This window comes from Equus caballus, chromosome 10 (genome assembly GCF_041296265.1).
Source record: "Equus caballus isolate H_3958 breed thoroughbred chromosome 10, TB-T2T, whole genome shotgun sequence".
NCBI classification, from domain to species: Eukaryota; Metazoa; Chordata; class Mammalia; order Perissodactyla; family Equidae; genus Equus; species Equus caballus.
The window spans coordinates 57,655,660-57,667,387 of NC_091693.1; the positions used below are offsets into that span (position 1 = coordinate 57,655,660).

The 11,728-nt window shown below is 40.2% G+C and overlaps 1 long non-coding RNA gene across 1 annotated transcript in view; it reads right to left on the minus strand.

Annotated features, from left to right (window-relative positions):
* Positions 1–10,979, minus strand: part of LOC138915803 (uncharacterized) — a 36,450-nt gene extending 25,471 nt beyond the window's left edge. Inside the window, exon 1 of the long non-coding RNA XR_011422107.1 lies at positions 10,808–10,979. This is a non-coding gene — a long non-coding RNA (uncharacterized lncRNA). The remainder of the gene's footprint in view (positions 1–10,807) is intronic.
* Positions 10,980–11,728: the final 749 nt, after the last annotated feature.

Below are 11,728 nucleotides of genomic sequence, written 5' to 3' on the forward strand. Positions count from 1 at the left end.
AATTTCCTCCTTGCTCCTTGCTCCGATTTACATGATCAGGCCAAGACTTGGGCTCCTGAGAAGCTGGTGGAGAGGAGGTGTAGACAATCATGCTTTAATAGTTGATGTCCCTGTGGCATATTTATTTACCAGATATTTGTGCTACAAAAATACTTTGTGTTCTCAGACGTTTTAAACTCTTTACATTGGCAAATATATAGAAAATATTATTTTTTTGTATTTTACGGAGTAAAGAACAAAATAAAGAAGGGAGATGATTGATTACCTGATGTTCCATAAGTCATTTGAATAAGACATACATAGAGTAAATAATTCCTTTATTGTTGTCTAGTCTTTGAAAACATTTTCAACGGTAAGTATTTGTCGATAGTAAGTATTTACTGAGCACTTACTATGTTCTAGGCATAATTCTACATGCTGGGAAAATAGACATGAATAAGACAAACAAGATCCCTGCACTCATGGCAACTCTTATCATGGGTGGAGGGGGGAATATATTCTAGTATGGGGTGGGGAGTAAACAGATAAATGAATATGTTTTCAGATAATGAGAGGTGCTATAAAGGAAATGGAATAGATATGATGGCCTGTAAGACGGTGGGTGGGCTGGTGGCTGATTAAGTGTATTTCAACTGGGAAGCCTTCTTGAAGTCATGAAGATTTGGTGTCAGATCATTCCAGAAAAGGAACAGCAAGTAAGAAGGTTCCTAAGACTTGGGACGGGGGGAAATGTTGAGGGGGAAGAGAGCTTCGTGTGTTTGTAAACCAGAAAGAAAGGCAGTGACAGTGCAGATTGGAGTGACCTTGACACTGAATGCAGTGAGAAACGTGGCCAGGGCACAGGTCCTGTTGAGACTTACGGGCCAGGGCCAGGAATCAGAATTTATTCTAAGTGTCACGGGAAGCAATTGGAAGACTTTAAGCAGGGGAGAACTTTGATCTGATTATTTTTATAAAAATCATTTGGCTGTGTTGAAAAAAGATTTTAGGAAGGCTGCTTAGGAGGGTATTTCTATGATTCAAGCAGGATACTCAGATTGCTGGACAAGGGTAGTAGCGAAAAGAGATAGTGAAAAGAAGACAGATTCAGGCCATATTTTTAGGTAGAGCATATAAAACTTGCTGAGGAGCTGGATGTGCGAGGGAAAAAATGATGATTCCTAGCTGTTTGCATTTAGCAACTAGTGAATGGATAGTTGGGTCATTTCCTGAGATAGGGAAGAATAATTCAAAATACAGAGAGGTGAGCAGAATCAAGTCTCTGTTTTAGTCGTATTAAACTTGAGATGCCCAGTAGACAGGCAGGTAGAGATGTCAAATGGCATCTATGACTCTGTCAGGATTAAGGTAAATATGCTGCTTTCTCTGCCCAGCATACATTCTTCCCCTTCTTCTGCAATTTCTTCCTCACCCTTCAAGTCTCAGTTCAAACACAGCTCTCTGGGAAGAGAGCATCTCTCTCCTCTAGAGTTTATTTCCGCACTGATCATGGGCAGAAGTGGATGACTTCAAGAGCAATTTCAGGAAGTAAAGATCCACAGGATGTTTGATCTGAGGGTGAGCAGGTGTCAATAGTCACTCCCTGGATTCAGGCTTGTCCAATAGTGTGAATGGTGGTGCCATTCACTGAGCTATAGAACACCAGAGGGCAAGGGGTTTAGGAGAATGAAGGGAAAGCCATGGGTACCATTTTTATAATGTTGAATTTGAGGTCTTTGGGAGACATACATGTGGAGATAAGACGAAGGCAGTTGGACATTGGAGTCTGCCCAGGAGAGAGGTCATTGTTGAAGGAATAATATTCAGAATCATTAATTATACAGATAATAGTTGAAGCAAGGACAGGAATCAGACCTTAAGGATAAAAGAGAACTTCATATAAGGAGAATAGAGCAAGTATTGTGGAGCTCCAACATGTAAAGCTTGGTTAAAAGAAGGTAGTTCTGAAAAGGGGATTGTAGAAAGAGCATCCAGGAGATAGGAGGAGAACTAGGAAAATGAGTCACAGAAATCAAGGGGAGACAGCTTTTTGGGGAAGAAGGATCAGTCAACAGTGTTAAGTGCTGCAGAGAAGTAGCTACTAATCCAAACCTATGATTCTACCAAACCTATGTATTGTGTGGTAAAGATGGGTCACACCAGCTCACCAGACCCAGTTGTGCATGTCTCTTCACATCTCCAAATTCTGTGGTGTCATGTTTGTAGCTTGAATTGGCCATGGTGGGGGTATTTACACTATGGAAATCAGAAACACTACAAATCAAGGCTTCTTCCTTCCCACCCCTCCCTTCCAGAGACCTGGTTGTTAAACATTTACCAACACACCACCAACTCAGACTATATATTAGAATTATCGAGGAGCTTTTAAATATACCGGGGCTTGGGTCCCATTCCTAGATGTTCTAATTTATTTGTTCGGGGGTGTGCCCTGGGTAATGGTATTTTTTAAATGCTCCCTAGGTATTCGATTATGCAGCCAAGATCAAGAACCATGGATCCTTAAAGATTGAAACAACCCTATGTTTGGTGTTCACAGCACATTACATTGATGTCTAGAAAACAGTAAGATAAGTTAGTCAATAAGAAATAGTCTAGGATCCCAGCTAAGCAGGACTGGAAAGTACCACCAGTCTGAACAGGCATAGTGCTAAGTCACATTGCTTGGGACCAAGGTAGGTCAAGGAGGATCAGGGAACAACTCCTATAGGTTCAGGCAGCCATTGTTCAAAATCTTTTCCCTAGTCTTGCCACAGAGTAGAGCCTGAAAAAGAGGCCAACTCACAGAAGAGAGTAGAGCATAGCCGAGAGTCAAAGACAAACTTTCTTCTATAAACACTGTACCTGAAATCCAGTTCCACACCTGGGCTTTACAGGAGCCAATAAATCCTCCTCACACTTTGGGATTTTCTGTTACTTGCATCTGAAAGAGACCCTTATCAGTCAGATGAGTATGGGTTAGGATCTCCATCATTATCTTGTGTTATTGTTGAGAAAGGAATCTTATTATGAACAAACACAATGCCTACCCATGGCATAGGTGATCAATAATAATTGCAACTGCTGATCTATAATATTAGAGAAAGACCCTAAATATTCAATATTCTTATTTCTTCTATTATCGAGTCACACTTTCCTTTTTTTTTTTTTTTTTTTTGGTCTCTTGGAAACATTTCCTATTGATTTATAAATAAATATCTGTGACGTTTATGCTACCTAATACAGATGAATACACATAGGACTCAGACTTTACGCTATGACAAAGGGAAAGGTTTAAAGAGAAGTTAGTCAGATATTTTTATTTTGGATAAATGGGATGAGCCAATGAATTGAAAAATCTATCCTCTACTAGTGCTCCTACTGTTTCTCCTGCAAACTTCAAAATATCCCATGGTCCAGGTTTCTTTTAGGTAAACATTTATAGTTTATTTCAAGAGGAGTGAACAAGGCAGCTTGAAAGATCACTTATACTGCTTCCAGATCTCAAGGTAATTTTTAAAAAGATGAGTGCAAGGGAAAAGAGCCTCTTAACCAATTAACTAAGAGGCCACACTATACTTTAGAATTAAAATTACCCAGATATGTGCGAGGATCCAAGTGGAGTCTCATTTATATCATCAAAGAGGTTTCTGCAGCTATTGAAATGAATAAGAGGGTAACAGTTTTAATGATACAACAATCAAATGATTAAGATTATGTAGAAGTAGGTAGGGCCAATATGCCTTCAAGTGGTGGAGATTTTTAATGAGGCAGAAGAATGGCTTTCATTACCTGGTTTATTTTCCAATTCAAATGATTCTTGTCGGTAGTATTGCCACATGCAGAAGAGAGTTTTCCAACTGTATGAGTTTTCTTTTGTCTTCTTTTATAGGTAGCTTATATTTGGTTTGGGTTTATAAAAGTCTATATTAGCTTAAAGCAACACAACATATTAACAGAATTTCCAAACTCCTGCAGATAATTTTTTCAGATTTCAGAGGAGAGTGACATGGAAAATGATGATAACACAAGGAGAAATAAGGCTGCTTTTCTAAAGCTTTATCAGTGTTGAGAGTAAGAATATTATTTTCCTAACTAAAAAAATTTTTAAAAAGAGCTATAAAACAGTTGTGTGATAGGCTTATTATTTCTAGGGCCAAATTTTATTTCTTGTCGTATCAGCTTACTTATCTTCTGATATATTAAGTGTAAAACAGAGAAGTGGAGATCAATGTTTGGGTAGCATCTATGCAAGATGTCTCATTGATTATTGGACATAAGACTGTTCTAAGTTCTCTTTCTCTGACAGGATGATAAGAATGTGGATTACTTCCTGCTGCTCTAAGAATGGACTGGGTTCACAGAATTTACTATTCACTTTTATGGATATGATGACAGAATCTTTGAGAGAAAGAATCTCTTTGCTTTTCTTTTTCGTGTTTTGTGGTTTTTTGTTTTTGTTTTGTTTTGTTTGGAAGCATTTGGGGAAAAGTGTATATGCCTCAGTCAGGTTTCTCAACCTTTCTTTTCTCTACCATTTCCCTAAAGAGAAAATCTTATCTTAATCAATGAACTTAAATTAAATCATTTCAATTAATTAAAGTTTGTTAAATTAAATTTCTCCCTAATGAGAGGAACTAAATACTAAAGAATAAGACTTTGTTGAGCAGAGTTGAGTTTTGGAGGACCACAAACCACTGTAAAATCTAAGATTCTCTTCACTCCCCTCCTGAGGACCAACTTTCCTTCCTTTGGGGAGGGGAGATTAAGGCTCAGATACGCATTCAACTAGAGGAAAATGAGGAAAGTGGGCTTATCATAAAGATCTCAGAGACCGTCCCACAGCCCGGTTGCAGTAAGCATAGCCAGGCTTCCAAAGAACTGTCAAGCAGTTCCCACAGCAGCTGTCTTCATCATCTCTTATCCGAGCATTCTCTAGGCATCTTTTCCTTTCTGCTTCTCTTGCTCTGAGCAGGCAGCCACCCAAATGCCAGATGTTCACAAACGCTCTGAAATCTTTAGTGTACATCTCATTGTTCCATCTCTTATTGCTCTGCTAGCAAGGAGAACAATATCAACAGGAGGGTTGTCCCAAACCTGGCTGGTCAAGGGACTCACCTAGGAAACTTGCAAAATACAGATTCTTGTTGATTTTTATTTAGGAACAACCCATTAACAAGTCAAGCTGCTCATTATATTTCTTAATTTTTTTCTGAATTTCTCATTCTCTGAATTTTTCTTAGTACTGCTTACTCGCAAAGATGATATAAATAATTAACTAAAGATGCCCTGTTCTGTTGTTCTAGACTGCCAACAGGACCTTCTCCCATCTGATTTTTAAACAGAAAGAGTATAGATTACTGCGTAGACAGTTCATAGTTAGAAGAAAAAAAAAACAGATGAAAACTTAGAATTCTTTAAATTCTAAGCTCAAGGAAGAACACACTCTCAAGTATCATTCACAGCACCCGGGCTGTCACGTTGGCGTGAGAGAACTGCAGGGGGGCAGAAAAATACTGGGGACGCAGTTTGAGAAGGAAGGTAAGAACAACTTGTGTTGCCCCTTCTTCAAGGGAGCTTTATAGTTGGGGAGGTAGGGCTGATGGCTGAACGGGGAAGTACTCAAGAGAATTTCTCCTCAAATTCTGAATTTGGGGTGATTCTGAAAAAAGAAAATGGATTCTGCATCTCATTTGGTGTTTGCTTTCAGGCAAAACCCACAACATATCTCCTGTTGCCAGAGTAAGACTAAAAGACAGAGGGGACACGAAGTGGCCTACCTTCAAAGACCTGGGCTCCTGAATTCTCCCTGACAGGTCATTTTTTGTTTTCTTTTTTTTTAAGATTAGCGCCTAAGCTAACATCTGGTGCCAATCTTCTTTTTTCTCTTTCTCCTCCCTCTCTTTCACCCTCTCCTCCTCCTCCCCAAAGCTCCCTAGTGCATAGTCGTTATTCTATTTGTAGGACCTTCTGGTTGTGCTGGGTGGGATGTCACCTCAGCATGACTTGATGAGCGGTGCCAGGTCCATGCCCAGGATCTGAACAGGCGAAACCCTGGGCCTCTGAAACAGACCGTGGGAATGTAATGACTCAGCCATGGGGCTGGCCCCGTGACAGGTCATCTTGTGTTGGAATATAGCACAGAAATTAGCCTGAAGCACAGACAACCTGCCAGGCTCCACTCCAAAATCATCCAGTGGGATGTGGAGACCCTATCAGCAGAGGTTATGAGTGGACCTTGGTCAGGGAGGCAGAAAGAAGTGGCTATGTCTCCCTGGGATTACTTGCCCTAGGATGCTGGGCAGGGTACCTATAGGACATCTCATGTGCTACCCAGTGAGTCAACATCAGCCACAGTCCTGGTCATGATCGCGCACTGCAGGCAGCAGCAACTGGACAGAACAAGACAAGGCTGGGAAAGTGAACCACCTGTTCACACCCAGGCTCCTTCTCTACCCACCACTTTGGGATACGGGCCCAGCCCCATTGGATCTCTAAGGAAGAAGAAACTCAGTAATTCAGCTCTGAATTTGATGGAGAGTGAAATAATACTGTAATAATACTTGTACTAGAATGGAAAGATTTTCTGGACGAGACTAACTATCCAAAAGATGCTAAATTTTAATACAGAAATGTCCAGCTATAATAAGATTAAGTTTTCTGAAACCAAGTAGAAAAGGAAGTAGATAAAAGAAGTTTAGGTTCTGTAAACAGAAAAATAGAGAATTTTATTCTTATACAATCTTATTTGCAACTGCCCAATAATACCTGTTAGACTCTCTCATCACTGCCAGCAGGACCTTCATAGAAAATTCTAAGGCCCTGGATTGATTTAGCATATAAATCCTTAAAATGTAGATTTTCTACAGAAAATTTCAATGAAGCTCAATTCTTTTAGCTTTAGTTTCTCTGAGAAACAGAAATTATGAAAAAGAAATGCTGCTTTCTGCATAGTCTTGGGTTAGAGGGAGAACGAATTAAAAAGAAAAATGGCACCAGGAAAAGGGTGCTGTTAGGAATGCTGTGGGGCCTCCGTCTGTGCCCCGACTTTAGAGAAACAAGCAGGCTCAGGGGAGTAGAGTATGATTCTGGCTTGGCATGGTGCTAGGGCCCTGCAGGTCAGCGCAGGAGCTGCAGGCAAACATCCAAGAAGGAAGACAAGCTCTAAAACCCACCAGCCCAGTGTCCCTCTACCTCCCTTCCAAACATCACACTGTTTTCCTTCTGAGGATTTCCAAGAACTGCATTTCAATTTTTTTAACAACTATATGCTATTTCTCAGTAGATATTCTTCATCATTTCTTTTACCTATTTCTGTATTTTTAACATCTGGGTTGCTATCCTTTTCTTCTTTTGATAAGTAATATGGCAATGAACATTCTCCAAGTGAAGATTCATGTTCACCCACAAGTATTTCTCTGCAATAGATACCTAGAAGGATACTTTATCTTTAAAAATTTCTGAATTTTAATTTTGGATAAATACACCAAGTTCCCTTTTCTAAAAGCTTTTCCATTTTATACTCCCAATAACAATGTTTGCCTATTTCCTCATTCTCAAAGTGTTAAATGCTGGTTGGAAGAACACACATTCTTACTGAATTGTTTTAATTTGCATCTTCCTATTGACAGTAAGGCTGAACCCTTCTTAAGTTTATTTACTGATAGTTATATCTAGCAATTGCTTTTCTTGCCTTAGCCACCCAATATAATGTGAATAGTAATGGTGAGCGTGTACAAACATATTGTTCTGACTATTAGCACAGCTTTTAGCTTTCAAACTATTAAAGCAGTGAATTTCACTAGCAAGTGTCTTAATGTTGAAATATCCTTACTCAGATATTTCATTTGGATGTGATTGATGGGTCTTTTTCCATTCAATTCCCTTACTATTCAATAGACTCTTTCAATCCGAAGTTTGTGCCCTACATTGGGGGCATTTTTTTCCTATGATTTCTATTACTTCTTCACTTTTCTCTGACCCTTTCCTACAAAGAAACCAATTAAATGGATGTTGGACCTTAGGTATTGATTCTTCACGGGCCTAAACTCAGTTCTTATAATATTTTTGTCTCTAACGCCCCTTGTGTTCTAAGAGAGACCCTCAACTTTATTTTCTAGATTATTAATATGTTTTTATTGATGTCCTTTCTATTATTTAGCTCTCCTATTAATTTTTAAAATCCATTGATCAAAATTTTAATTTCCAAGAATTCTTCATTTTCTGATTGCTCCTTTTTCATAGCAGTGTGTTCTTTTATGGATCAATAGTCTTTTCAATGTCATTGAGGATACTAATCAGGGCTGATTTAATGCTTTCTTCAGTTCTCCAAATTATGTCTGTTTCCAACCATTCTGCTAGTTCACTTGGTTCTTCTCTATTATGCTGTTAATTTTTGTCCAATGTCTGATGATCCCTGGTCGCCCATTCATTTTATGAATAATGAGTGAGGTTGATCAATGTAGAGAACTGAAATGGGTTTCCTCTATTTTTCCATCATCCCTGCCTCCCACTTGGAAGCGGAAGAGGAGTCTCCATCAGCCCGCCTGCTTTATGCCCACATGCTCCAAACCCAGCGTCTCCATTGGTGAAGCAAGAAGTATATTAGTTAGTTGAGGGCATTAAGGTATTTCCCTTCCACCCTACATCTGTCATGGAGATTAGTGTTCCCTCAGGTCCTACACCCAACTTCGAGCACTCCCTGGGGGGCATCTTCACTTTCCTTAGACTGCAGTTGCTAACTCTGAGCTTGGTGACAAGCACCTTTCCCTCCTGTTGTTCAGTGTGAGAGAGCTAGGAGGGGGAGGGCTAGCCTAAATGTTCTAAAGTAGGTTTTTAAAAAAGATAAAAAAGTCCTGATAACTTCCCAAGACCTCTTTCTCCTCTTTCTATTAGTTTACTGGTTGTTAATAGCAAACTCAGAAAAATATAAATTCAGGGGGGTTTTCTTCTTGGTTTGTGTTAGACTGTGGCACTCTCTGCTCTGGTCAGTTCTATCCCTTCTATTTTCCATAGTCCAGAAATTTCTTAATTTCTGGCAGAAAATGACACCCTTTCTTGTTTACCAGCACTGTGACAAGTTTGTATCTTTTCTGTCATTTTAATGGGTTTTGAGTCAAAAGAGAGGAAAAGCACATGTCTTTAGTCCATCATCCTGATCCTGACTGTAAGCTCTCTCCTCAGCCTTCCTTGCCTAAACTGTTGGCTTAAAAAAATCCCCTAAACCCATCAGTCAATGTGTACATTGTCCTGCAATTTCTTTTCTTAAATATGGTAGTTGCACAGTAGGATATTCCCTTGCCATTTCTCCTGAAACTTTCTCACCTGTATTAACACAAGCAAGGATCCTGTGGTGAGGCTCATGAGTCCAAACGGCAGAGTCCATGCAACAGTGAGATGTGTGCATTTGGGAGGGTGCCTTGTAGATTTACAGGATTGCTTCCTCCATCTCAGTCATCGCAGAAAATAGGTTAATTAACAGGCCGGCTTCAGCCTTACTAAATTTATTATGAATTATACGTTCAGGGATGTTGGTAAAAGGCCAGCACTGGCATCTCTTTAACTAGTAATTATTGTGTTTTATTGTTGTGAACCAATAACGCATTAACAAGCCAGGACTCCGCTTTATTAGAATGCACGTGGCTCCTCGGTTCCATGCATATTTATTATGTGAGAGAATGGGATTCTCCTTCTCTAGCCTTCACTAATTTAAAAGAAGATATCCTCAATGAAATGTATTCAAATATTTTGACATTTTGCTTCACCTCACTTACAGAGCAGAAATTGTTTCTGACAGTTATTATACAGTGCTGGAATCCTGCTGCTTCCGCTGTTGAAGAACAGGTTGAAAAGACACAGCACTTGCATTTTGTTCAAAGAGTGATTCTGTGGCTTAGAAATAGCAGCACTGTCAGCTGTGATTCCCTGAGAGTTTAGATAATATCCAGTCTGTAGTCACTGCTAACATGGGCTTCTGGGCTTGGGGCGGAAGGAAATGAATGTAAACGGGTGCCCTGAGGTTACCCAGGAGAAGTGTGAAATACGGAGCTGGCATTTGGCCACCTAAAATTTTGGTGAAAATCCTTCTCCCCCTTCTCCACGCTGTCAGCCCCCTATTGTAACGGGCTTAAATTTCGAATGCATCTATTTATACACAGCACACAACAGTAAATGTTAAATTGAAACACTGGGGCATTACAGAAGCTTGAACTGTCTAAAGCGATTAGAGGCAACCTTTGATGGGTGTTTCTTTGATCTTACTGTAGTGAAAGCCAAAAATCACTCTCGGATCATCTGTAAGGGGGCACGGGATGATATGTCACAGAACAACTAACAAACCTAACAACCAACCTGATATGATTTCTTTTGAATACCTCTGGTTTATTCAGTAGACCTCTTCTCTGAATGCAAAAGTACTCTTCCAAAGTAACAGGATAAAATACTCACTTGCAAAGGGCCTGACAGTAGCACTGGCAGAGTTTGGTACCAACTGATCTTTATGGAGCTATTGAGACAACCAGAAGCAAGGGGAAAAATCATTTATCAGCCCAGCTGCCATTATTTACTCGGTTTTCTTCCCATTTCACATCCAACCCAAGGCTATGTCTGGAAGCAGAGTACCAGCTCAGGGTCAAAACTGACCAGCTATGCCTTCAGAGGAGCCAAGAGGACTCAGCTGATCACACAGTGTGTATGGAGACACAGTTGACTCCACTGGGCATAGGTTAAAGAAAAAAGAGAGTTCAGGTGGGAATTGAACCTGTTTTTTGCAGGTTAACAAATAAATATATCACAGATTAAGGACACACTGATGTTTAAAGGGGAGACTCACAGGATAGCAGCTCTGCCAACGATAGACCACGGCATCTAGAAATCTGGCTGGTGGAGATACGCATCTGGCGGACTGAGGGTATTTTGGGTTTGGCATCCAGATTGGTTGAGGCTGAGGCAGCCCAGCTAAGAAATTGGCGGGGAGCCCCGGGAAGGGCCTCGGCGGGGGGAAAGGATCCTGCAGCAGGTCAGGGGATTTATTTGCTGGCGACGTCCCCGGGGACCTGTGAGTAAATCTGGAGGGCACTGAGGGGTGACGAGACCCATTATTCATCAGAATGAGACATAGCCAATTCAGCCCTCGTTAGGGATTTCTGCCAGGCGGTGAGAGGTCATACCCTGGCAGCAACCTGGAAATAGATGAGAAAAAGCTTCTGCCACTTTGGAAGGAGGAAAAGAAATGCATCTAAAAGTTTTTTTTTTTAAAGGTAAAGTCAGCCCTAAAGGAACTACAGAAAAATTGTCTACGTTAGACCAAGTAAATTATTCCAGGTGACTCTCAGTGAATAAAGCTGGTTGAGCAGGAAAAGAGGAAGTAGGATCCCAAAGCATTATTTGCACTGAACTGCAAATTATCTGTTCCTTGTCTTATTCATTTTTATATCTCTAGTTAGTACCTTACAAAATGCTTGACACGCAGTAAGTGCTAAATAAACATTGGTGAATGAATGTCCAAGTTTTTAATCTCCAATGTAATCATAATAGGGAACCAGGTGGGAAGTGATGTATTACAGTATTTTTGAGGCCAGTATTAACTGTGGCTTCCCAGGTAATTTCTAAAGAGGCATGATTTGTGGTATCTAAAAACATCCCATTGCTCTAAAATATCTGAATTTCTGCATCTCCACAATTCACATGTTTTCCCTTGGTCAGGGTGATGTAACTAAGTGCTTTATGTGGGTTGTCTCATTTAGGGCTGTAC